Consider the following 14,498-nt stretch of genomic DNA (forward strand, 5'->3'; position numbering starts at 1 on the left):
GCTATCCCTCTCTACTAATGTGGAGGATGAAAATGAGTGTCCAGAGGGTATGCTCCATCCTAGCTTACGTGACTCGGCAGGGGGTTGACAAAGTTTCTCTGTAAAGGGCTCCCTCCATGTGGGAGGGCGGTCTCTGTAGCTGCTATTCTCCCCTGCCCCTGGAGCGCGAAAGCAACCACAGACAACAGGTAAACAGATGCATGCCACCCTGTTCTGGTAAAGCTTGCCTTACACAAACAGGCAGTGCCCAGACTTGTGGACCCTTGCACTCATCCAAGGCAAAACAGTTACTTAGCTTTAGATTTCTTGACTCCAAACCCAGGCGTTGCATGACGTTCTGCCGCAGTGTTTCCGCACAGGTGTTAGACAGAGGACCTGCAATGTGCAGCTGCGGCTTTGCTTCCCAGAAGTGACCATCTCATCCCTCTTTCTGTATCCTGCTTCGTGGTCATCAAGCAATATTTTATTAAACACTCAGCAGGAATCCAGGTTCACTTTGCCTCTCGGTCTTGTTGGCCTTTTTTCCAAAGATGTGAAGGGGAGCTGTTCTTAGGGAGTCTCTGTAACTCCGAGTGACCATTGATTTCTTTTCTAATTGTCACACACCTTCTTTTATTTATTTTTTTAAAAAGATTTATTTATTTATTTGAGAGAAAGAGTGGGTGCATGCCAGTGGGGGGAGGGGCAGAGGAAGAGAATCTCCAAGCAGACTTCCCGCTGAGTGGGGTGCCAGACTCTGGGCTCTGATCCCGCCACTCCCAGATCATGACCTGAGCCAAAACCAGGAATCGGATGCTCAATGAACTGAGCCACCCAGGTGCCCCATACGCCCTCTTTTAGAACATTGCATTCTAGAAATGATTTTTTTGAAGGGAGATCAGCCTAGAAACTGATTTGTAGTTTCTAAATGTAGCTTTTTCCTTTGAATTTGAAAATTAAAAAAAAAATTCTGCAATGTTCTCAAAAAATAAACGTATTTCCCGGCTTTTAATGTGGGCCCCTCTCTGACTTGTCATGACTCCTCAAAGATTGCCAACAATGCTTCCACCATCCCATCTGAAGTCCATTTATTACCCCGGAATGTAATTTATTGTTGAGACTGGATTTAGTCAGAGAAGCTCGCTGATCTCCCTTGTGATCTCTTCACTTATCTTGGGCTTCATGTTTTCTTCTTCTTTTCAATTTGGAGATCATTTGCCTTGATAGCAAAGGGACAAGTGATAGAGGAATTGAATGATCCAGCTTTCTCCCTAGCTTCTATATTAGCATGATGTCATCTGCATCAAGCAGTAAGTCAATTCCATCCTTTCCCTCATCTGACTCTAAACAGGGTCATAACCTAACACCCTGTAGATTTCACCCGTTTTTGTAAGTCATGGCTTACCCTGGACCTTTGACACTGTTTTTACAGATTTGTTTCTTTCTTCCTTGATCATTTGTCTTTCCTTCCACACATCCTGTTACTCATTGGTCTCATTTAATTACAGAACCAAATAAAATTCATGAATTGAATGACAGATGGTGCTGTTTTGCTGAAACATTTGTTAGACCTCTACCTTGACTGTGGTCTTCTCTGGTCTTTTCTATTAGGAGTAGGTTCTTTTGCATTTGGTTGCCTTGTGTAGTCTTGTGATGGAAGATGACTGAGCTGTCTTTCCAATTTCTACCCTTCAAGCTACATAATGGTTGTTAGTTTCATGTGTGAATATGTTGTCTTTGCCTTTTCTTGTGGCAGGAATATCCCGTTAAGTCTACCTCTGTTCTTTTTATATTAGCTTTTAATAAGGCCATCATGAACGAAAGTACAAAGAAGACTGGACCACATGGCAATATTCGATAAGAAGTTCTTTATTATTACATTCAGAATACCCTTAATGTTCGTTTTTATGCCACTAAACTGAAATACAAAGTTTAAAGGTATTTATTAAAATTTTGTGGGTCCATAAAAAGAGGACTTTGGATACTGAGGAAATCCTGAATCTCTGCTGCTATGCTTAAGGACTCTTGGCTGAGACAACCAAATCCTCTTGACTTTTTCTAAACTTTCAGCTGTTTGCTCCCCAAACGATCCCCTTTCCTCTTCTAGACATTCTTGAACTGGACATGACTGCTTACATCCTCAGATTCTTTCATTTTCTTTGCTGAGTTTTTTATTTTATTTTATTTTTTATTATGTTATGTTAATCACCATACATTACATCATTAGTTTTTGATGTAGTGATCCATGATTCATTGTTTGTGTATAACACCCAGTGCTCCATGCAGAACGTGCCCTCCTTAATACCCATCACCAGGCTAACCCATCCCCCCACCCTCTCCCCTCTAGAGCCCTCAGTTTGTTTCTCAAAGTCCATAGTCTCTCATGGCTCGTCTCCCCCTCCGATTTCCCCCCCTTCATTTTTCCCTTCCTGCTATCTTCTTCTTTCTAAATATAATGTATTATTTGTTTCAGAGGTATGCTGAGTTTTAAAACCACCAGAGATCTCACTGTCAGTGTCTCTGCTTTTCTCATTGCTCTATTTGAATTAGGAGTGGGGTATGTGTGTTGGTTGTGTGGTGGGTGAGGCTCTCCTTCTCACCTCAGATCCTTGCTCCCAGAAAAGGCCCACAGCCCCAGTTAGCCATGTGACAGGAGCCTGTCTGCCTCTGAAGCCTTGCGAGAAATCTCAGGTCACCACAGCGGGACCTTGTCGGCTGCTTGGGGTTGACCTTTGCCATGTTGCACCTACCATTAGCAAGATGGTGCTAAATCCTCCCTCTGCACTGGTAATTTTTTCCTTCCATGAGAAGACCCTCAAAACATTTATTAGCCCCAGTTTCTGAGGCTGAGTTTCTTCCTGGCTCGAATTTGATTCACCATGATCTTCTACCCAGCAGCCTTTTGAGATTGGTTATATTTTCTGTTCACATTCTTAACAAAAGCTATCTCCTGTTTTCCTCCATGAACGATCTTCTACTGTTTCTGGAAACACTTCTGCCTTCTAATCAATTGGGGCACAGAGAATAGTCCCCCATGGTCTGTCACCTGTCACTTTAAAGACACTAACTGGAATATCCCACGTGGACAACCCTCAGACTCTGGGAAGAAGGTACTTGACTCACTGTATTACCACCAGGGCAATGAAAGGAGCCACTTGCTGTCCAGACTCAGCTGATGCTTGACTGATCTGGAGCCGTTTATCAGCGCACCTAAATTCCTACAGGAGCCCTGACATGCAGACTTTGTCTCTGCCACACTGCTTACATGGTTTCCTTTTTACTCTTCCTTTATCACAGCCTGAGAGTAGGCAGTTTTGTGATGTCCTTTTTTTTTTTTTTTTTTTAAGATTTATTTATTTGAGAGAGAGACATGGGGGTGAAGGGGCAGAAAGAGAGACAGAATCTCAAGCAGACTCCTCGCTGAGTGTGGAGCTGGACACGGGGCTTGAGCTCAAGACCCTGAGACCATGACTTGAGCCTAAATCAATGGTCAGGCGCATAACCGACTGAGCCCCCCAGGTGCCCCTTGTGATGGCTATCCTTTCCTCTACCTTCCTCTCATTCTTTTCTGTTCTTTCTCCTTTGCCTCAGTCATTTACAGGTTACTCACCAGCCCTGGTTTATACAAAATAATATCAGTGCTACCTTTAAAATAACCACATAAGCATTGACTCTGATCTAACCTGTCCCAGAGCATCTCACTCAGTCCCTCCAGCTGTTCACTCTCCCTCTAGTCTCCTTGCCATCTCTGCTCCTACCTGGGTTTCTGTCTGGGTACCCATGGTGTCAAATTATCCTGAGGGAAGATCACACATCCTTTCCAGAACTGGCTGTTTGGGAAATTAGTAACTTGGTTATGTTTTCAGACAAAGTGTTACCTAGGAATTGTTTCTATAATTAGTCTGCCTTTGATTTGAAATTTGACTTCTCATTTTTGTATTTATCCTCTGGATGCTACTCTCCTGATGGCAAAATGTTGGATTCATCAAAATTCTCTTCCACCTATAGCTGACTTAAGAATGTCAAAGATATCTCCAAAGATCAATCATGATCCTGAAATCAGCTTTGCCAATCGAGAGGCCAGAAGAGAGATTTATGTGAGTTGTCTAATGATAATTGATATGATATTTCAGGACTTCTTCTGTCCGGGGCTGGTGGTGGGGACGTCAGGCAAGAAAGATAAAATCATGACCTTTGTGGGTGGTGTGAAATTTGCTTTCTGCTGTTCAGATCCCAGCCATTAGTCTGAATTGCCCTTTGATTAATGTCAAGTAATTAGTTTCACCGTTGGCTCCCACCTCAAAAATGTCTTCAACCATATAAGAAGGACAAATAAATGATTTTTAATAAGGTTGCTATATTTGTCCTTAATTTTGCACAAACAGTTTAATACGTGCTCTAAGATTACATTTTCTGGGCGCCTGGGTAGTTCAGTCGGTTAAGTGTCTGCCTTCCACTCAGGTCATGATCCCAGGGTCCTGGGATCAAGTCCTGAGCTGGGCTCCCTGCTCAGGGAGGAGCCTGATTCTCCCTCTCCCCCTCCCCCTGCTCATGCTCTCTCTCTCTGTCACGTGCACGCATGCACTCTCTCAAATAAATAAAATCTTTTAAAACAATAAAAAAATAAAATTATATTTTCTAAGTGACAATAGAGCCAATATATATATCATATAATTAGTGATAGAATTCTAAGAGATGTAACTGTAAAAGAATTCTGCAGGATCTCTTCCTAAAGGAGGCAGGCAGGAATCTAGCTGGTATTCAAAAAAATACTGTAATGGAAGTTTTTCCTAAATCATGAGAAATTGGCCCAGCTGTACTGAAGTGCTTCATATTAGTGAATTCAATAACTTTTCTGGTTGTGTTATTTGTAAAATGACTTTTGCTTATAGATATTCAAATATATACAGTTGGTTATAATCCCAGAGAAAATAAGGGAGGGAGATGGATACCTGAGTCATTAGTATGGAGAATTATCTCAAACACAATAGATTTTCTTCATGACAAATCACACGAAATCTCCATAGCAACTTCAAATAATTATGCATAAGATTTCAGCATAGTAACAAAACTACACTCAGAAGAACTTGCAAAGACTAGTGATACACAGTGACATGGATGTGTGGGTAGATGGCACATGGGAAGATTGAAGGGGGCAGTTTTAAGATGTGAAAAATGCACAAAGGACAAAAAAGATTGCCTGCTTTGTGCTTTGGAGAATACTGATTCAGTCACTGCGTTGTCTGGAAATTGGAGACTGGGGGCCACAATATTTATTGATAATAGGAGGTCCCAGCTAGAACCACCATTGGTTAAAGGAATGTTAGCATTTCTGTTATATTTTTCTCTGGGTTTATCACCACTGTAAGAAAATCTTTCTAGGCAATATGTTGGCATACTACATTGATATAGAAATTGACGTAGGAAGATGATTTTATAATTATTTTTTGAATTTATAAATAAAACTTGCTTGAGCTCTTAAATTTTATTATTTATTTTTTTTTTAAAGATTTTTTATTTATATGACAGAGAGAGACACACAGAGAGAGGGAACACACGCAGGGGGAGTGGGAGAGGGAGAAGCAGGCTTCCCGCTGAGCAGGGAGCCCGATGCAGGGCTCGATCCCAGGACCCTGGGATCATGACCCGAGCTGAAGGCAGACGCTTAACGACTGAGCCACCCAGCTGCCCCTATTTTTTATTTTTTTTGGAGATTTTATTTATTTATTTGACAGAGAGAGACAGCAAGAGAGGGAACACAAGCAGGGGGAGCTGGAGAAGGGCATGCAGGCTTCCTGCCAAGCAGGGAGTCTGCTGCGGGGCTCTATCACAGGACCCTGGGATCATGACATGAGCCGAAGGCAGACGCTTAACGACTGAGCCACCCAGGTGCCCCGAGCTCTTAAATTTTTTAAAAAGCTGTAGAAGCCCTCCAGATATGCAAATAATATCAAGTTTAGTAACTACAAAACATAACTGAGATGCTTTAATGCAAACATTCCTTGCAATCTAAATAATGATTTTTTGCAAGTGTTAACACACATAGTTTACTCATGCTTGGGTATATTTCCCACCTGAGTCCTCAATATAGCGTTATTTACTAATTGTTCAGTGTCAGTAATACAGCTTTTGTTAACACCCATATATAAAACGTCACTGCCTTATGTGAAATATATTAGCTTAATTAATAAATTTATATAAGAAAAGAGGTAATTTTTGGAATTATGGTATTATGATATTATGATAATTTCTGGAAACTCCCAGGCCACAACAGAACATTGAAAGATTAGGCAGTGTTGATGGGGAAGAACAAGAGGATGTTACATACTCAATTTGGTGTGGTACATATTAATGTCATGGACCCTGACTTCACAGTGGCTGCTAGAAGCCAAAGGATAACTTTGGCATAGTTTGTGTAAGGGGAATACTGAGAATGTAGAGCCAGAAACAGACACGTGGTTAGTTAATTTCAATGTAAGGGAACAGATACTGAGATATGCTCAGGCTTATATTGGACCATAACCGAAGGGCTTGTAACCAAGAATCCTTTAGGGGAGACCTGATGCATCTTAAAGGGAAAAAGTGTCACCAAGGTCAAGAAAGGAAAGGACAGCATGCCACACAACGGAAATGGTATGAGCAAACGTCCAGAGGTGTGAACTAATGCAGTGTGTCCAGTGAGGTAACAACTACCACTTTGGTGTTATTGGAGCTTAAGGCCAGGGGTGGAGGGAAGTGGGCTTGGATCTGGAGGAGGGATACTATTCAAGTCAGGCCTTTTATGACAAGCAAATGACTAAGTACAGTGTCTTAAAAAGATAGGAACTCTTGAAGTACTGATGTGTTTTGAGCAAGCTAGTGACATGACCCAATTTGCATTTTAGAAAGATGCCCAACTCCATTCTGGAGAGTGGAATGAGGTTGGGGGTGTGTGGCAAGACTAAAAATAAGAAGATGGATCAAGAGGTCATTTTCAAAGCACAGACTTTTCCAGTGATCGAGCCACTTTGTCTCAAATATCAAGGAGCAAGGACAAGCTGAGGGCCCATTTGTGCCCTCTCTAACTATGAAGATCTTTACTTAAATTCATTATTTTGAAGGTGACTTTAGCTATGTCCTGTTAACATTAAATTGTTAATAAATTGGTTTAATATTGTATTATAAAAACTATTTTCATTTTTAGAATAGATTTAGTCCATTTCTCTGCTTTGAAGCAGAATATTTAAGTGATTATGGACACTTAAGAGTTTCTTTCATTTTAAAGGCTATAAGAAAAATGTATTTTCAGTGTGTGTGTATATGGCCCAACTATTAGGAGTTAAGTGTTGGGTGACTATAGTTCTGGATGAATGGACAAGACATAGTACAATATCCAGGGGTGGGAAAGCATGTACTCAGCTTTTTTCATCTCTCTGGCAAACATTTTTTAAAATATGGAATGCTTCACCAATTTATGTGTCACCCGAATGCAGGGGCCACGCGAATCTTCTCTGCATCATTCTAATTTTAGTGTCTGTGCTGCTGAAGTGAGCACTCTGTCAAACATTTTTGAGGGCTTACTAGGTGACAGGAACTGTTCTGAGCAAGAATAAAGCAGTCACGTGCAAAGCAGACAGGAACCTTGCCCTTACAGAAATTTCAATCTAGCAAATATGTCCCATAATACCATTTATGCAGGCCTTGCTTTTTACATTGATCAAGACTCCCAGTTCCTTGGCATTTTCCAGCTGCCCACCAATTGTCCTTGAAAAGAGTGAGAAGAAATGTTCACAATCAACATAGATTTCCGGACTCCCTAGAAAATAGCGTAAAGCTCTCCCTACCTCTTTCAATTTAATGCAAATACTAACTTTATGCTATCTCCTGTTATCCCTAAGCCCTAATTAAAAAAGTATAATAGACTCTAACTTCAGTCATAAAATTTTAGATAATTCTCGAGAAGTATAAATACTGAGTTTTGACTCCTGGATGAATGACTTTCTAGTTTGTGGGAAAAAGGGCTTTCTCCAAATTTCAACAGAAGTAATTAAATTCCCAAATGTGCAATAATGTCTTCATCTGGTGATACAGCCCTGCGATGTCCTCACTTGCATCCTTTCCTTTAGTTCCCCATCAGCTATATGATCCTTTGACATCGGGAGTTCAGTGCATTGGCCAGAAAATCAGAGCTCTGTCTTCGCATTCATGCCACCTGGCTTTCCCATATTCCTTTGACAGCTCTAAGCAAGAACAGCGGAGCTGCAGGGAAAGCAGTAAAAATGGTGATGAAATACTTTGTTCCTTCCTTATGTAGTCAGTATGTATCTTATATTGTTAGCTCTGCACACATAGGGATAAAATATACATCCTCCAGTTTTTTAAAATAGTTGGTCCCTGGGGCGCCTTAGTGGCTCAGTCAGTTAAGCATCTGCCTTCAGCTCAGGTCTTGATCGCTGGGTCCTGGACCGAATCCTACATCAGGCTCCCCGCTCAGCAGGGAGTCTGCTTCTCCCTCTCCCTGCCGCTCCCCCTACTTGTGCTCTCTCTCCCTCTCTCTGTCAGTTAAATAAATAAAATCTTAAAAAAAAAAAAAAGTTGTTCCCTAGCACCATGAGAGGTGGCTAATAAAAATATAAGGTACCCGTCCGAGATGGGATTTGAGATACAAAAACATTGCTCCTTCAAATGTGAAAAACAGACTCGTGGCTTTTACCATGGTATTTTGCTCAAAGATTGAATTCAAAGAATATAGATTTTTTTTTTAAAGAGAAAATGCAAATATGTGGCCACGAAATGACTATACTCTGTGCAATGTTTGTGGAATTCTCTGCTTTGCTAGGTTGGATTTAAGAAACCTTCTTGGAAACTCTGGACTCCAAGGTGTCCTGATTTGTTTCCAGGTGTGTGGGTGTTGTAAGAAACGGACTGAAGAGAAGTCAAGGTCAGAAGAAAAGAAAAAAAAAAACAAGTTTTGGTAATAAGTAATCACAGGACGGTAAAATCTTTTGACTCAAAATACAACTCAGAATGCAAACCCCAATCTGCTATCTCTGTGAGAAAAGCAAATATTTCCAGCTGTATCTAAACATCTTGAAAGCAAAAAATCAAGGAAAGAATTGCCTCTTGTATGTGATATTAGCATCTCCCGTCTTGAGAAGTTCTGTTAATATGAATCATAATAAGATGATCTGTGAGTAGATAGACGCAGAACTTTTATTCACATCTCCATACATTTTATTTGCATATAAAGTGGCATATTTGTACTCAACAATAACTAGCCCTGGAAGAGTGATATTTAATAGGAGAATATAATTAGCCCATCAGGCCATAAACATTTTCTTTAGGGAAATGACTACAGTTTAAGATAGTTTCATAATGACTCTTGTAAAGTACCACACTCTTACCAATTGAGCTCAAGAAAAAATTTAAGCTACAAAAATATTATGATTTCATTTGAATAAAATATCTGTTTTCACTTATCCACAGTTTTAGGAGTGATACACATAAAGGTCAATGAGCTATTAAATGTTTAATTTTGATTCTGTGTGAAGACCTCAAGCAATTATTTTAAGTACAAATATTAGGAACTGAAAATATTTTATTGTATACCATGTTAACCACCCAAAATTGTTTTATTCTTCATCTCAGATAATGACATTATTATAGAAGCTAGATAGAATATATGTAGTTAATACTTCTGGTCACTAAAAGTGGCCTCTTCAGGATGTCTGATTGTATGCCTTGCATTCATTGGTGCTCTTTAGACCAAGCATTGTTTTCTAAGCTTTTAGAATGTGTCACCTAGATAGCTATAATGTCTCAATATTTTAAAAGTTATGTATATAGTCCTGCACACAAACTAGAAAAACTAGAAGCTAACTTATTTGTCTGCTCTTTTAATGTTGGTAGAGGTATTCTCTTAGGAATCAGCAGACTTGCACCATCACATTGCTTTTAGCATTAATAAAGCCAGGTGACGATTCAGTTATCTTCCATAGAACTTTCTTGTTATTAGTTGATGCATCAGACCAACTGCTGAGAATTCCCCAGACCCGAACTGCTGGAGAGTTTGTTCCTTACTCCAACCTGATGTGTAATGATGACATCAAGGGGGCCCCAGTGCTTGGGTAGGGAAGGGAGTCGGAACAGGTAATGAAGGAGCCTGAGGTTAAGTGTTACATACTGAGCCTAAGGAAGAATTGAGAAGTCAGTGAGATGTGAGAATAGTCAGAGCAAATGCCCGGATATTACCATGCTAATATTATGGTAATATATGGTAATAATATTACCATATTACCATGGCCAACTTTCAGAGTGACTGTGTTCACAAATCCAGGGATTGATACGGGATACCTGGACTAGAGCGTCTGTAAGTTGCCTTCCAGCCTTAAAGACTGGGCATGTCTCCTCCCTTAGGATATTAGGCAATATTCCAGTTTGTTCCTTCTGCAACTGCTTCATACTGAATTTGCTGACTGGAGTACCTAAGTCATGCTTTGTATTTGTAGGCTGATTTTACAAGGTCTCAGTACTACAGCTCTTGGATATTTGTCATATCAAAGTTCAGTTCCCTTGAGTTTGAGAATAACTGCCTTCAAAGTCCACCCGGAGCCTTGGCTCAGTCTTGAGCTTCCAGCAAGCCAAGCTTGTTTGTTTGGCCAAAAGCTGTGGAGTCACAAGACTTTAAATATTAGATATTTCTTTTTTTGGCTTCTATTTTGCCAACATCTGGACAATGGATATGGAGACCGTTTCTCAGCCTATGTTCTTCTGGAAATCCCATACGTATTGACAAAGGGAAATTAATTTGGGTAGTATAAAAATGGCCTCATTTTGGCCCCCAAGCCTGGGGGATTTCTGGCCAGAGTCTTCCATGTCAGACATCTTCCTGAGTTGGGGCAATCCACGTAAATCACTGGTGGGCCCACCAGATCAGATCACGGTCTGAATGTGAACACTTGCTTCCCTTTGTGTGGGTAGAGAGCACCCAGTCTCATCCTTCTACCCTCAGCCACTCAGCTGCCCCAACGTGGTGAGGCAGGCCCTGCCACTACCAAGCTATCAGCAGTGTCCCTGCAAAGGCTGGGACAAGAGCTGCGCCAGCCATCAGCATGTGCTTAGGTGTGCCCTCCCCTTCCTCCTCTTCCTAGACCCCTGCCCAACACACTCTTGATGCAGGTTTGGTGTTTTCGTCTGTGCCTTGTAACTTATGCCATACTGGGTCTGGGACAGCTCTTGCCTTGGGAGCAGTGGTGCCTCATTCATTTATTGACTCGCCCATGTACTCACTCAAGATATATTCACTGAGCACCTAATACAGGTCAGGCCCAGTGTTAGATGCTAGGGGAGAAGGCAGGGACAGAGCAGACAAAACTCCCTGCCATCATGGACTTGCCATCCTCATGGGGAAGACAGATCATAAAGAAAACAAATAAGCAAAAAGTATAGAAAGTGATGAGCACTGTAAGGAAATACAAGCAGGGAGCAGATAGAGTGTTGAGCTTGTGACTTTAAGTAAGGTGTTTGGGGAAGACTCTCCTTTGAGAAAAGATCTGAAAGAGGGAATGCAAGAGAAGACAGAGGCTTCACGAAGCATGTCATACTTTACTCCACTTTACTCGATGGGGTCCTGGGAAGCCCTGAAGGGTTTGAGCAGGAGAATGAGCTGACGTGACTTGCATTTTTATGGTGTCACTCTGGCTGTTCTGCAGGGCAAGGGCAGAGGCAGGGATACCTGTTTGGAGGCCGATGCAGTCATCCAGGTAGATGGGGATGGTGGGGGGGGGGCAGCAGGTGGGGTGGGGAGCAGCAGGGTTCTGCCTGTATTTCAAAGAGGAAGTGACCAGCAGTGTTCTTCATGGATTTGGTGTGTGGTGGAGAGAAGGGAAGAGTCAAAGATGCCAGGTTTGGCCCCAGGGTTGGATAGCCAAGGATAGCCTTGCATGTCTGAAGGGGAGGAGACCAAAGGGGAGCAGGTGATGGGGAGGCAGCTCCAGGTGAGGAGCACTAAGTCCCCTCTGCACTTTTTCTATGAAACAAGGAAATCATCTTAGACATGGGGGGGGAGGGTGGGAGGGAATGATACACTTAAAACAACTTTATAATAGAGTTCACATTCACTTAATAATGCCCAACTCTTAAGCACTGTACATTTTTTCATTCAACCTTCACAAAAGTGTGATGACTATTATTATTTATAATAATAATTGCTATATGCTTAATGATTGTTATAATTCTATAATTGTCACATTATAATAATTACACTTGTCATTATAGAGTAGATGACTTTCGTGTCATTATAACTACTACTGCTATTTACAGATGAAAAAAAATTAAGGCTCAAAGAAGGTAAATTGCTTGCATGAAGTTCCTCAGCTTATGAACACCAAGTTTTAAACTTGTTGTCTGTCTCATTCCAAAGTTGGGTTTTTTAAATGACTAAATGAGCCACATGGGCAGCAGCCTACAAAGGTGATGCAAGAGATTTTTGTTTTTGCTTTTTCCTGAAGCTATTAACCACTTTGTTTCTGTTGCCCATGAAGCTGTGAATTGAGCTTTTATTCATTCAGTCCTCAGCTACAAAGTAATCATCTCCCATACAGCAAGCTCCTGCTGGTCCTGGGGATACATATTGTGCAAATATGCCCCCGCCTTCTTCCAGCTTTTATATCTGTAGAAACAGATATAAAATTATCACTGTGACAAACAGTTCAAAGGAAAGGTCCAGGGCATGGTGAGGGTATTTAATAGAAAATGTGACCTAGTCTGGGGATGGAATGATGATTTAGCTGAGCTGATACAAGTAGAAGCTATCCAGGCAAATGGGGGTGGGGAGGGAAAGTGTTTCAGGCAGAGAGAACAGGTGCAAAGGCCCTGTGGCGGAAAGAAACATTGCACATCCTGCATCATATCCTAGGAACTTCAAGAAGGTCTGTGTCACAGGGGCTCAGGAGCCAGAAGTGAGGGGGAGAGGGGCACAAGACAAAAGCTGGAGGTCTCCACAGGCCGATCAGACACAGAACTCTGAGTGGCTTGACGACATAATTTATCATCCAAACTGCCATACTTTTGAGTGCACTAAAATGTTAAATCGGATAGTTTGTTGGCACTACATGTGTGAACCAGGTCTGTCCCGACCAACCTGGAATGATAATCCCACTATTTATGGGCCAATATAAGAATTTTAGTCCTTATTCTAAGAGTTGATGGGAAGCCAGTAATAGGTTTGGCAGAGAGGGGAGAGTTGGCACAATCAGGTTTGCATTTTTAAAGGATCACCGGAATTTAGTGAACAGTACTGACCAACATCTATTTTCTGGATGTTGTGTTTATGGTTACATAAAAAGTTATCATTGGGAAAGCTAAATGAAGGGTGCAAGGAACTCTCTGTTCTAATTTTGCACTTCTTGTGAGTTTTAATTTATTTCAAAATGTAAAAAAAAATTAAGCTTACTCTGGTTGCTGAGAAGATAAGAGCTAGGCCAGTTGGAAACACAGGATTCAGAGGGGAGGCTAGTTCTGTAGACCATGCAAGAGTTGAGGGCAAATAGTATGACGGCACTGGAAAGAAGTGAACTGATTCAAGAGATACTTAAAATGCAAAGACAGCAGGTTACTCTGAACTTCTCATCTCTTTATGGTCACTGAGGTTTCTACCAGGAGAAATACCTGAAAAAGAGCAGGCGGGGGGCATTGGGGCTGTTCTTCTTCTTCTTTTTTTTTTTTTTAAAGATTATTTATTTGAGAGAGAGAGAGAGGGAGGGAGGGAGGGAGAGAAAGAATGAGAGAGCACAAGCGGGGGGAGGGAGAAGCAGACTCTTCTGAACAAGGAGCCTGATCCAGGGCTCGATCCCAGGACCCCAGGATCATGACCTGAGCTGAAGGCAGCCGCTTAACCAACTGAGCCACCCAGGCGCCCCCGGGCTGCACTTCTAACAACCATTTCCCTTTTGGTCTTCTGAGGGCAGTCAAAATACTGCCAGGAAAAGCAAATTCATTTATCACACTATGATCTCTTCACTTATTTCTAGGGAAACAAACATCTCCCCAAACCAAAAGCCACAGAATGGTGATAACAGGGTTTGAATTTACCACATACAAATAATTAAAATATACCCTTTCCCTTTTTTGTGGATAGAGAGAAAGCAGGGGAAAGGAAAGAGTTGTTAGGAAATTTTTAGACTAGGGAATGAGAGGTAGAGAAGGAAATGTGCTCAAAATAAACTGCTTTTGAAAAAATAACGTGCTTGAGAGTTGTTTTGGGGAGAGCATATTTTATACTACTCAGAACCAGAGAAAGCCACCAGTCCTGAAAAACATCTAATAAGAAATATTTTGGTATTTACTTATTTTTTATTTGTTTACACATCTTTGGTGATTTTCTAAACTTTAGCTCTTCTTTGTTATGTGTCTTCTTATTTCTCCTAAGTCCTTTCCAGTTGGGCAGGAGGTTATGGTCTTGATAACATGAATCACCTTTGCCGGATATTGAACTTCATTCATTAACTATCATCAGGAGATTGTTGTCTGCATTGTTTTTT

General features: G+C 41.3%; 1 protein-coding gene and 1 non-coding gene across 2 annotated transcripts in view; one reads left to right on the plus strand and one right to left on the minus strand.

The window, feature by feature from the left end:
- NCKAP5 (NCK associated protein 5) overlaps positions 1 to 14,498 on the plus strand; it is a 797,038-nt gene that overhangs the window by 182,197 nt on the left and 600,343 nt on the right. The window lies entirely within an intron of this gene.
- On the minus strand, positions 7,407 to 7,513 carry LOC115937499 (U6 spliceosomal RNA). Its single transcript, XR_004072772.1, has one exon. It is a non-coding gene; the product is annotated as a U6 spliceosomal RNA (small nuclear RNA).

Source organism: Leptonychotes weddellii, chromosome 3, assembly GCF_054177405.1.
Source record: "Leptonychotes weddellii isolate Sample4059 chromosome 3, ASM5417740v2, whole genome shotgun sequence".
Lineage (NCBI taxonomy): Eukaryota > Metazoa > Chordata > Mammalia > Carnivora > Phocidae > Leptonychotes > Leptonychotes weddellii.